This window comes from Rattus norvegicus, chromosome 18 (genome assembly GCF_021556685.1).
Source record: "Rattus norvegicus strain SHRSP/BbbUtx chromosome 18, alternate assembly SHRSP_T2T, whole genome shotgun sequence".
Classification (NCBI taxonomy): domain Eukaryota; kingdom Metazoa; phylum Chordata; class Mammalia; order Rodentia; family Muridae; genus Rattus; species Rattus norvegicus.
In genome coordinates this window covers 55,130,880-55,141,978 of record NC_141551.1, presented here as the reverse complement: position 1 = coordinate 55,141,978, position 11,099 = coordinate 55,130,880, and the positions used below count along the sequence as shown (strand labels likewise).

At 38.9% G+C, this 11,099-nt stretch overlaps 1 long non-coding RNA gene across 2 annotated transcripts in view; it reads left to right on the top strand.

The window, feature by feature from the left end:
* The first annotated feature begins 4,505 nt into the window (after positions 1 to 4,505).
* LOC147999813 (uncharacterized) overlaps positions 4,506 to 11,099 on the top strand; it is an 81,432-nt gene continuing 74,838 nt past the window's right edge. Inside the window, exons 1-4 of one of the 2 annotated variants that reach the window (XR_015642990.1) lie at positions 4,506 to 5,293; positions 5,832 to 5,880; positions 6,773 to 6,924; positions 7,198 to 8,510. This is a non-coding gene — a long non-coding RNA (uncharacterized LOC147999813). Of the gene's footprint in view, positions 5,294 to 5,831; positions 5,881 to 6,772; positions 6,925 to 7,197; positions 8,511 to 11,099 lie in introns of those variants that run through there. The other variant, XR_015642989.1, reaches the window with a different exon arrangement.

The window sequence follows — 11,099 nt, the reverse complement described above, 5'->3', positions numbered from 1 at the left end:
AGTTATATGAGAACCTCAATTGAGAAAATGCCTCCATTAGATTAGTTTATTGGGAAGTTTGTGGGGCATTTCCTTGTTTAAAAACTAACTAGGAGCCTAGCCTACAATAAGAAGTGCAGGGGTTGGGGATTTAGCTCAGTGGTAGAGCGCTTGCCTAGGAAGCGCAAGGCCCTGGGTTCGGTCCCCAGCTCCGAAAAAAAGAACCAAAAAAAAAAACAAAACAAAACAAAACAAAACAAGAAGTGCAGCGCCATTCCTGGGCCCATTGGCTTGGATAGCAAAAGAAAGCGGGCAAGAAGGCTGGGGAGCAAGCCAGCAAGCAGCACTCTTCCATTCTGTACTTCAATTCCTGCTTTGAGTTCTTGCCTTGACTTCTTTCAGAGATAGACTGTGATGTCTAAGCCAAATAAACCCTTTCCTCCACAATCTGCTTTTGGTCATGGTGTTTGATCACAGTAATAGAAACCTTTAATTATGTCATTGTGGATTTGATTTGCAATTTTCTGATGGTTTATGGAATTAACAATTTTGCATGTTTTTGGTGGCTCTGTGTCTAAGTGTTTAGTCCATTTTAAAATTACATTTCTTGGTTTGTTTGTTTGTTTTTGTTTTGTTTTTTTGTTTTGTTTTTGTAGTTCCAATGTCTCCTCAATGCTAGTCCCTTGTTGGCTATAAAATTTTATTTTCCTATTGTGTAGGTCGTTTCTTAATTCTGTTGATCATCTCTCTTCCTTTCCTGTGCAGAAGCATATTAGCTTGAAATAAATTCTTTAGGATTGTATGTTCTGTAAGTCCTTGTGCTCCAGGGGGTCCAAGAATGTTAAATACACAGGGTTCTCTCTTCAAAGAGATGTATAACCTACTTTCTACCCAGAAGGCTGAGAGTAGACATGGCTAATAGCCTGATGACCTTTGCACTATTTGTATGGCCACAATGGACCCTCCTCCAGACCCTTATCTTGAGCTTTTATATCTCAGTCGATCTGTAGCACTATCTTCTCCCAGACCATTGAGCCAGTTTTCTCAGCTAATCACTAGAATCTATCTTTACGGAAGGTGCCACTTACATTTTACAAAGCATTTTGATGTAGTGATGTCTGAAGCTTCGTTGTGCACATGGACTTGAATTATCACCAGGAAACATGTTTTTGAATTCTGATGTGCTTTAACATGCTTAAAAAGTTTGAACTAGCACCAGCTACTGAGGCACGTTGATCCAAACTGTCTTCTTGCCTCTTGTGAATAGACTCTCCGCTAGCCATTATGGACCCAGATAGCTCCAGAAAATTCCACCAACCACATGCATCTTAATTGTGAGACTATGAAATTGCTACAAGAACACAGGAAAACTTCAAGATATTTTGAAAGGACTGCAAAAGGGTTGAAAACAATGCCCAGTGGGATTGCACCATTGTAGGTTGATGTTATGCTGGTGAAGGCAGTGGGATAGAACGAGGCCTGTCATTGAACGAGGAGGAAGGAGGGCGGGAGAAAAGTTTTAGAGACGGAGAGGTGGCCAGAGAGGGGGAAAAGCAGCTGAGAAAATATGGCAGCAGGTGTTAAGATTCTTCTCTGCGCATATTAGAGGTTGTTATGATTCTTTTTAAGGGGTGGGTATGTACGGGTGGGCAAATTATCTCTTAACAATTGGATCAGAGGATATTGTGAGGTGCGGTCTCTCATGTGGTGACTTAATTGAGTTCAAGAGAGTGTATGGTAGCAGGACACACGGGCTGGCTATGAAGTTGGGATGCGTATGCCTGGCCTGGTAGAAATCAGCCAAGAGAGCTGTGTGTGAGAGCAGAGCTGCCTGACAGGGTGCCATGTTGCAATGGCTCATGGACTGGACTGCAGGTCAGAAAGTACTTAGGGGCAGTGTGGAGACACTAGACAAATTGACTAGCAAGAGCTTTGCCCTTTTTTTTTTATTTTGACCACAACACATTATGTCATGCTGCCATTCTTTAAACCATTCAAATGTGTATTTATAGTTATCAATTGTTATCATATTACATATGGGAAATAAACAACTTTAGCAACTTGATTTTTTTGTTCTGATTAAGATTCCTAAACACAGATTTAAAATGTCCTTTGAGTGCATAAAATTCCTAAATGAAGAAGAAAGAATGCACCGGGTGTTCAGTGAAGCATTTTTCATTTTGCTGAATTTCCAACATCTTTTCTCAGCTCTTTATTTAATTTTGAAAAACTGATATACATTTACACATTAACAACCCATCGGGGAGAACAACCAAATAAAACCCATTGGTATTTTTTTCATTGGTATTAGACTAATATACATTTTTTGTTCACTTTCTGAAGGAATTAATCATGTTTAATATCATGCTAACATATTCTCACAGGCAGTGATTTGGTTATAAAGATATACAAGTCACAGACCAAAACCTTACAGATTTTTTTTTGAACAGATCATCCATGGAAAATGTCTTTCGTTATTTCAACACACTAGGAAGAGTATTTATGTATCGAAAAAAAACTAATGATAATTAACCTATACTAAAACACAACCTATTAAACTTTCTCCTTTAAATGAAGGACTAAAACAGAAGATTTGTTGATTTAATTGATCATTTAATATGATTCAGAAATACCGAGAAAACATATTTAGGAAACTGACATTTGATGCCCTCTGTCTACCATGTCTCAATAAATGGTTACTTGCATTGTATTTCTATTTTCCACTTTATTATAAGTCTATCTATGAGGTATTTTGTACTAATTTATTATCCATCATTCAAGTTGACTTCCTTCATAATAATCCACTCATTAAACTTCTAAAGTGTTGAAATGGCTTCACTCATCACCTCATTCTTTTTCTTCACAGTAAACAAAAAGCCTTGGGAGGTTGGTGTGATCATTGGTTAACACCTAAAAGGAATGACAAATTCCAGCAGAAAAAGAAATACACCCTTCTAAATTATTAATTTAAATGTGGCATTAAAATTGATTTGGCCTAGATGAAACATCTCAGATTTTAATGTGAATACAAACCACCTAGAGATTTTATGGAAAGGCAGATTCCAGCTTCATAGATCTCACTCAACATATCTAAGATTTTCCATTCCCAATAGATGCCCATATGATACTGGTTTTGTAACATAAATGGCAGTATGTATGAGTAGGAGACCAGGATATTTCACAGCAGGGCATTTCTCTTTGTGAATAAACTATTTGTGTAGCATCACAGAATGAGAGTGATATCTGGAGGATTCTCAGATGATAAAAGGAAAACAGAGGTGACTGAGGGTCAACCTGGGAATCTGTTTACTGTTTTTCTAAAAGGAAATCATGTCAAAAACATTTAAATACTCACCTCTTGCAGTTTTAAATAGGAAGTGAATGATCTGAGGTATCAGAAAGTCCCTTAGCAATAGCTAAAACACAGCTAGTGACTTGACAACAGAAGGCATATCAAGATCAACGAAGAATGGATATTGTGCATGGAGTGATTTAATAAAGTAGACATTTTAGCTAAGAAGCATAAAGCATTGAGATAAAGTCAGAGAGCCTCATTTTTAGCTACCTTAAGTGAAGCAGATGCCTAGTTTTAATGGTGGTAGTTCAAAGTCTAGGTCCCAAGGTACAATTTATCAGTAAGTTGGTGATAGGGAGATTTCTTAGAGTAGGTGAATTCTAAGATAATAAAGGAGCCATTACTGTGCTGAATTTGAAATGTTAGTTAATTGCACATACATGATTTGAAATAGAAAATCAACTCTAGGACAAACATCTAAACAATGAACAAATATTAGATCCAAAGTCTGTAGTAGACTGCATTAGAGCACAAAGTCTGAATCCATAAAACCTATTTCACTTGGGCAAGGGATCTTGAAAGATGTGTGTGTTTTTTTTTTAAGACAGAGTGATTATTCTGGATTGTTGTGATGTGTTCTAAGCCTCAACACATGGAACATTCATAGAAAAAGGCGGGCGATATTGACAGAGACACATAAGAAACATGATTATAAACCAATAATTGCTGACAGTCATGGAAACTGAGAAGGGAGAGGGAAGGTCAATGACTAAGGCTTATTAATGGTAAAAATGTGCTCCTCCAACGTCTGGGTTCAGCTCAATAGAGCTGGTTTCAGAATCTCAACCTCCAGAATAGTATGTCACTCAGTACGTGGTTTTTTTTTTTACGATTGTCAGAAAAAACTAACGTGGGATCCCAAGAGAAGACTATGAAGACAATGCTCCAATTAGAAAAGAGAATGAGCATGGTTGGGGAATATGAATCCTGAGGCAATGGAAAAAATGACAATGAAAACACTAATTGGAAAAGAAATCCAATTTATTTCCATATTACATTGTCAAAATGATGTTACTTGCAGCCTCTTAGCCTCTAGGACAGCTACACACTCTAATGGCTGTATCCTCTTCAAACTCCGGAAGCTACAGAAGCATCAGAAGTAATTAAATTTGACTTTATGAGCAGAGCATCAAACACTGCATTAAGCAGTAGACAGGGACAACAATGATTCAGTCCAAGAACTTTGACTCCAGAACTAGATAGCCATGTCTTTGGCTGAAGTGTTTTGCCAGGATTGGATCCAATAGGTCCCTTTTCAGCAAGTATCTAGTTTAATGGAGATTTGTTTCTTGGTACAACTGGAGACCAAGTCCATAAGGTAGAAAGTTAGAGGCTAATACAGATAGTATTTCACTAATACTGTATGAAGTAGACATTTCTGGTTTCTTTAGAGACTTAGTTGTGTCATGTGATTTTTTTGGAAACTGTCGTATGAGATGATGTCTTTGCTGGAGCAGACATGTGGGAGGATGCTTTGCTAAGAGATGTGTTTTTCTGGAGGCAGCTGGGAAAAGGGAATGTGATGTTTAGCTAGAGAAGATGCTTGAGAGAACACGTGATGTTTGGAAAGGATATAAATATAGCCCAGTGGTGAGAGGACGATGCTGGATGGAATTGGTATACCTTGCCATTCTTTACTGGTCACTTTTGGGCTTTGCTGACACTGGTCTTCACTGAGGATGCTGGGTGGTATTGGTACACCTTTCCACTCTTTGTTGGTCATCATTTGTCCTGACTTCATGGGGAGAAATGCACCAAAAATTTGTATTGTTCTGGCAACTTCTTGACGCTGCCACTGACTTGGGCCAGTCGACCGAGCCTTGTGTTTTCTTTTCTGGTGGACCTGGCATTGCTACTGTGTTTGCAAGAGGATTGAGCTGCTGCCGCTGACTCATGTGAACTGAACTGATATCCTGACCACACAGATGGGATTTGCTCCAAAGAAACATTGCTAAACAGGTACAATCCTCCTTTGCTCTATTAACTTTTCCTTTCTACTACCTCTGGTGGGTGGTGGACTAGAAGGGATGTTAAAGCATTTAAGAACCCTTATGAAAAGTAGGCTTTGGAAAATTTAAGCCTCTAACCGTACCGTGCGGGCATTGTTTCCCAAGAAGTAGCATCAAGTCACTCTGGCTTCCGGATGGATCTAATTGTAAATCATGCAGTTTGCATGGAGTCTGGATGCTGACGCCTAGCTGCCCAGTTTTAAAGGCAAAGTTAATAGCCATTTTTCCATTTTCATAACATCTAACAAGCCTGAACCTTTGATTAGAGCAGATTTTAGTGTGTGTATGTATGTTGTGTTTAAAACCCGACCCTTACATTAGTAAAGATAGCACAAAGTGTGTTTTGTCTATGCCTTTAGACATCATTATGAATAAGGAATCACTGACTTGGATCTACATATTGCGATCTCATGGAATTATGCTGAATTTTATCTCCAGAGGCAGGTGTCCCAGTTTCTCCTCCTCTCACTTGCTTTCTTTTGCTAAAGGTTCTTCAAGGCTATTCTTTGATGGCACGGCTGTGGCCTGCTTTTAAAGGTAATGAAGTTTTAGCTCAGGTTTCATGTCTGTTTCGTGATCAACTTTTTTCAAGTGGAATCATGAGGACCTTGCTTCGCTGTGTTTAAGTGGCACTTGTTATCACTACCTTGCAGTGTAGACTGAAATATGGCTATCCACTTCCCATGGTTACAGCATCACAGAATCGGGCTCTCTTATCTCTGTGGGTCTGAAAATTAAGGAGCTTTAAATATTGATTTCCCGGTTCCTAATGAAGAAACTGCCATGTGATTTGTGTGAAAAATAATGTCATTAGCGTCACTGGTTGACAGAGCCATATACTCTGGCTTCTCATTCATTTACTGCCCTTAATGGTAGACTGGAGTCATTCAGGATGCTAGTAGAACTGTGATTTTGAAATCCCAGCTAACATATATACAGTACTGTCATTTAAGGGAAATATAACTCAAAAAGGTGGTGCTTCTAATGTTGGTGTGTGGGTCTAGCTCTGATTAATTATGGAGCAATTCATGCAATTCAGTTCTACAACTTTACTGATTCCACTTGCAACATTCTCTTTTGTCATCTTTTTATTGGTTATTTTATTTATTTACATTTCAAATGTTATCCCCCTTCCAAGTTTCTCATCCACAATTCCCTATCATCTCCTCCCTTGCCCCCTGCTTCTGTGAGGGTGCTCTCCCACCTACCCACCCACTCCTGCCTCAGTGGCCTAGCATTCCCCTATCCTGGGTCATCAAGCCGCCACAGAACCAAGGGCCTGCCCTCCCAGGGATGCCAGATAAGGCAACCCTCTGTTAACATATCCAGCTGGAGCCATGGGTACTCCTTGTTTACTCTTTGACTGGTGGTTTAGTCCCTGGGAGCTCTAGGGATTATAGTTGGTTAATATTGTTGTTCTTCCTATGAGGTTGCAAACCCCTTCAGCTCCTACAGTCCTCGCTCTAATTTCCCCATTGGAGTCCCTGTGCTCAGTCCAACGTTTGGCTGTGTACATCCGCATCTGTATTGGTTTGGCTGTGGCAGATCCTCTCAAGGGACAGCTATCCTGGGCTCCTGTAGGTAAGCACTTCTTGGCTTCAGCCATAGTGTCTGGGTTTGGTGTCATCAGATGGGATGGATCCCTAAGTGGGGCAGTCTCTGGATGGCCTTTCCTTCAATTTTTGCTCCTATCTTTGTCCCTGAACTTCTTTTTGACAGGAAGAATTCTAGATGAATATTTTTGAGGTGAGTGAGTAGCCCCATTCCTCAACTGGGGTCATCTTTAGTAAGTGAAAGGTCTTCAAATAGGATTCACGTGAAGAGATTTACCCCTTATGTCTACTTCCCTCCTAGGACAGATACAGCTGATACATTACTGGAAAATTAAGCTGTGGCCCAAAATTACCATTGTAATGAAATGGTAAGATGTCTGACTTCATCCTACAGCGAAACCCAGAGTGACTCCGCAGTCAGGGGGAAGCAACATCTACTATGGAACGGCAAGGGACCAACCGTGGCTGCGCAATCAGACCGGAAGAGTAAAGGTCTAGCTCTGGGACATCTACCAATGACTTCTTAAATTTTGTGTATTTTGGAAGTGCATTATTTTTGAATAACATTTTTATAGGTGTAGAAGACTTGGCAGTCAGGCTTTTCCCCCTTCAGCGTTTTGAGCATAATCCAATGTCTTATACTTTCTTTGCTTTAGGTGAAAGATCAGACACTAGCTCTATTGTTTTCTTCGTCTTATAGGAAGGTTTTGCTTTTTAATAGACCTGCCATTTGTTTTAACAAAAGTGATTTGATCTTCATATATTTTTCTCCTTCATTTTGTCTATTTTGTTTCCTTTGAGGGCTTCTATTTTCATGTGCGTATGTTCTCCTGTACTGGTGTTTTCAGAGGGTTCTATTCATTTTATTTAATGTTTTTCTTTTTTCATGTCTCACAGATTCAAGGTCAATGGATTTGTTCTTCTAATCCAATCCATTTGTCACAGCCCAAGGTTGAACTTTTATTTCAATTATTATACTTCAAATCTTCAGAGCTTCAATTTGGTTCCTTTCGAACAATGTATTTCTTGGCGTTTTCTTCTTGATAAACCATTAGTTTTCTGTTTCTATGAATTATTCACACATTATTTCCTTTGGTTCTCCGAACACAATTATGACAGAGTTCATAAATTTTGGGTCCTAAATCTAATACAAAACTGTCCTCAGAAATAGTATATCTTGACTCCATATAGTCTTGGGTAGGAATCATATAATTTTTTTATGATTTTGTTTTATAAGTTAAGATTAAAATAGACATTCGGAATAATATATTATAGCAACTCCTTGCTTCATTTAATTAATTAATTAGGAGTCACAGGTGTGCCACAGAATGTACATGGAGGTCAACCATTTCCAGAGTCACTTTGCCCTTTGAACCAGCATCAATTTGTCCTTATATAGTCTTTCAGAATCTTACCCGTTCCAGGGTACAACATTCTAAGACTAAAAATAGATCCTGTTATACTCCATGGACTTTGTTTCAATATTTATTTCCATCAAATTCACAGTCAAACAACAGGGAAGATACATCACCATTTGCTGTAACTAGAAAGACTCCCTTGTCTTACTCATCCTGCACTCTGCATTTTAACAATAAATGCTACTCAGCAAGCTTTTAACCCTTTGCTCTCCTTATTTCAAGCCTCCAACACTTTTCATATACCGCCTTGTTCTTGCAAGGAGATTTTAGAGGAGAATAAGGCAATTTCTATAAGAATATAGTGCTTTATCTTTTATAATCAATGAAAAGTACTTGAGTTTTGGTGAAAAATAGAGGAAGGATGAAGTCTGTGACTAGGATGATCCAGCAGGTCTGAGTAGGGGAGAGAAGACCGGAAGGAAAGAGTGTTCTAGAACATGGAACAAACTGAGACTAATTTAAAAGAGAACCAACTAAAGAGATCTGAGAGAGAGAGAGAGAGAGAGAGAGAGAAAGTTCATTAAAGCAAAGATTGAAATTTCATGGCAATTCATACCTATAAAAAAGATCCATCTCATATTTGAGTAGGAATATATCAAAACCACTAAAGATGGATGTAACGAAGATTTTCATACAAAGACAAAGGTTCTTTATTTTACCATTTACTTTATATATTTAATTCTTAGCACACAATAGGTTTTCTCTAATTTTCTAAGCCTTATTGCACCACCCATGATTTTTCATTGCTTTTACAATGGCTTTCAGGCCAGATAAGACACAGAAAAAAAATTGTGTTCTGTTATTAAGCCTGGTTTCCATCTCTATCCAAAGAGCACATGCTAGCTATCATTTATTTAACTGTAGATATTGTCTGAAGACACATAAGAAAATATGCTTACACTTCTAGGTCTAATGTATGAAATCCTGTGCCTCCAGATATCAGATTCACTGACAGCAATAAATTAATAAATAAATAAAAATGAAATCTCAAAGACAACAAATATATATATTTCCACCAATAAATTAATTAATAAATAAATCTCACAGAGATACACACACACACACACACACACACACACACACACATACATACATACATATCTCTACCATATGTAAGGAAGTTGACACATAATGAAGAACATAAACCCTGAAGTAGGTCTGGGAAAGAAGACCAGTTTATAAAGTACTTGCCCCACAACTGTGAAGATTTGAATTTGAACCCTAGAACTCAAGTAGAAGCTGTTCAAAGATACTCAGGCAGATTAATAAGGCTTCAGCACAATGTTAGGCCCTGTGTAAAAAAAAACAAATTGGATGAGTCCTAAGTACTGACACCATAGATTCACTTCTGGCACACAGGTGCATGCCCTTCTGCTGTTGTGTAGCAATTTGGATAGAAGCTCTTCAAGGTGGGATTTTCACAGAAAGAAAAGACAATTTTCTATTCTATAAGATGATACAATCCATACTGGAGAAAAGCGCCTTAATATAGGACCTAAACAATTCAAATGAGCTTACGGAGCCACTGATAATTGAAAGTTCACTAGTCCCCTTCGTCATGACAGTAGACAGGAGAGACTTTGAGACCTGCCGAGCTGCCTGGAAGAAGCCTTCCTGGAGGAGGCTCAGACAAACTTGGAGCTGCCAGGAAAAGACACCAGCTTGCTGTGCTTTCTATAGGGTATGAAGTGAGATCCAGGTCTCCAAATTTCATGATCTGTCACCCATGCCAGGATGGGTTTTTGATGGTATAGCTGATTTTGAGACATTTCTGTTTTGTATACATCCCCTCACCCATACTCTACGGAAGATCTATAGTTTGTTGTTGGTCCTCTACCTGTGATAAGTAGGTATTTGGGGATTGTGTCTCATAAGACCTACACACACACACACACACACACACACACACACACACACACACACACACTTGTACTGATGCATGCCAATATACACATACACAGAAATGCACAAAATGAAGTGAAGCGGAAGACCTATTTACCAGTTAGACCTCCAACTGCTGTTTCCTTGTAACTTTGAGTTCTGTTTTGAATGTATAGTGGAAAAATGGAACAAAGATTAATCTTAATTTCTTCAAGGTGGAGAATTGAAGATGCCCTGACTAAAATTGTTCTCCAGAGGTCTGAACTCGTCCTACAGGGTGAACAAGCCACAAAAGCCCATTGCTGAGCCTCTCTGTCTGCTTGTTAGAGAGAGGGAACAAAAGAAATCTCCTTTGAAAATGTGAACGAGACAGCAGATCTTTGAAAGGTTTCAGAAGTGCATTGCTGAAGGAGATAACAGTAATGAAATGCTAATAAAAACTATTTTAAAAATATCCATTCTTTTGACAAAATTAAAAGGACTTCTGTTAAGATTACAAAACAGAATATAAAAAAAAAACAAGGGTTTTTTTTTTCCAATTTTTTTTTATTAACTTGAGTATTTCTTATATACATTTCGAGTGTTATTCCCTTTCCCGGCTTCCGGGCAAACATCCCCCTCCCCCCTCCCCTTCCTTATGGGTGTTCCCCTCCCAACCCTCCCCCCATTGCCGCCCTCCCCCCACCAGTCTAGTTCACTGGGGGTTCAGTCTTAGCAGGACCCAGGGCTTCCCCTTCCACTGGTGCTCTAACTAGGATATTCATTGCTACCTATGAGGTCAGAGTCCAGGGTCAGTCCATGTATAGTCTTTAGGTAGTGGCTTAGTCCCTGGAAACTCTGGTTGCTTGGCATTGTTGTACATATGGGGTCCCGAGCCCCTTCAAGCTCTTCCAGTTCTTTCTCT